The sequence below is a fragment of the Zingiber officinale genome, chromosome 7A, assembly GCF_018446385.1.
Source record: "Zingiber officinale cultivar Zhangliang chromosome 7A, Zo_v1.1, whole genome shotgun sequence".
Classification (NCBI taxonomy): Eukaryota; Viridiplantae; Streptophyta; class Magnoliopsida; order Zingiberales; family Zingiberaceae; genus Zingiber; species Zingiber officinale.
In genome coordinates this window covers 67,350,732-67,352,854 of record NC_055998.1, presented here as the reverse complement: position 1 = coordinate 67,352,854, position 2,123 = coordinate 67,350,732, and positions in this window count along the sequence as shown.

Here is a 2,123-nt window from a genome sequence, read left to right as displayed (position 1 = left end):
AATTAGATGGAGATTAGGTTCATTTGATGAACCTAAAGGATTAGGTTCATGTGATGAACCAAATTGGATTAAGAGTAATCCAAATTAGGCTAATTGAGTTGGACTCAATTTGGTTCATGTGTTAAGTGAGTCTAATTTGGACTTAGACTCATTTAATTAATTTAATTCAATGAATAGAGATTCATTAAATTAAAATTGACTTGAACCAATGGTTAGATTAGATCAACCAAGAGAGAGAAGTGGTCAAGTTTGACTTGACTTGAGAGGAAGGTTAAGGGTCAAGTTTGACTTGACCATTTGCCACCTTATTGGTGAGTTGGCATTAAGTGGGCCAATGGTGATGCTCCACATCATCAATGTTACTTCATGGTGTGCCACCTCACGAGGGAGATCAAGAGTTTTTGACTCTTGAAATTCCATGGAGTATATAAACCTTTTCTTGAAATTGGCCGGCCACTTGTGATTAGTGTGGGAATTTCATTTGTGTTGTGAAACCTCCATCTTCTTCCTCAAGCTCGTCTCTTCTCTCCCTCTCCTCCCTTGGCCGAACCCTAGAAAGGTGCTAGCACACATTTTGTTTGGTCTCTCCATCTCTTGCTTGTGTGGATACACATAGAGAAGTATCTACCTTGATACTTTCGAGATCCGGCGAACCTAGGACGAGCGGGATTACGCGAAGTGTTTCGCATCAAGGGTAAACTCTTCTCTTAGTAGATCTAGTGTAGATCTAGGTTAGAAAACTCATATTCGAAGTTTTATGAATTTTAATCTTCGCACGGATCCGTGGCATGGGACTTTCGGGGTTTCCGCAACGCAAAAAGCGGTTTTTGCGGCCCGAAAAACCCAACACGGATCATGCTTGGAGAAGAAGGAGAGAAAAGGAGGCGATATTTCTAGCATCCCTTGGAGCTTGGTGGTGGCCGAATCTCTTCATCTTTGGAGGAGCTTTTGGTGGCCGAAACCTAGAAGGAAGAAGAAGGTGCTTGGTGGTTCTCATCTCGGAAGATCGTTGCCCACACAACGTTCGAGGTTAGAAGAGGAATACGGTAGAAGATCAAGAGATATTTTTTTTGCTTACAAAGAAAGGTATAACTAGTAATTATTTTCCGCATCATACTAGTTTTCTTTGTATAGTTATTTTTGGAAATACCAAACACAAGACGCATATGATTCTATAGTTTTCGGATTTGTTTCAAGGTTGTGTTTCTTTTCTTTTATTTTTCGAATTTGTGATTCGATTGTTCTTTTTGGTTAACCTAGAGTTATTTAAGGAAATTAAATATTAGCTTTCCTTAAAAGGATTTATCTAGGCGGTGGTGGTTGCTCCCATATCCAAGAAGGCCATGTGCCTCGCCATGCAGTCCTGGAAGCTAATTTTGGAAATTAATATTTAATGGAATTAATAACATAGGTGGATTTGAATCAATAGTGTTAAGTTCCGCTTGCGATTCAAATCTAAACCATTAAGAACAGATAAGTTAAATTTGGAATCAATGATGTTAAGTTATGTCTGTGATTCCTAATTTAACTTCTAAAGAATACAATAGGTTATTTAAGGAAAGGTTCGATACTTGTACAAAAAATTTTTGTATAGTGGAATCGATACGTTTTCCTAGGACTAAGCAACAGATTCCACCTTCCCATTAATAATCAATGCAAATTTGACTGAAATAGAGATATAGAAATTGATCAAGGAACTGAGAGCACACAGAAAAGCAATCAGATACACCATTGATGACATTAAAGGGATCAACCCTTCGATCTGCATGAACAGAATTCTGCTCGAAGAAGGATATAAAAATTTGATTGAGTATCAAAGAAGATTAAATCTGAATTTGAAAGAAGTTGTGAAGAAAGAAGTACAGAAACTTCTTGATGCTGGAATTATTTATCCTATATCGGATAGTGAATGGGTGAGTCTAGTCCATGTGGTCCCCAAGAGAGGGGGAATGATGGTGGTCAGAAATGAAAATAATGAATTGATTCCAACAAGGATAGTCACAGGATGGCGGATGCGTATTGACTACAGGAAGCTGAACAAGGAGACCAGGAAAGATCATTTTCCCTTACCATTCATTGATGAGATGCTAGAAAGATTGACAAAATATTCCCATTTTTGCTAT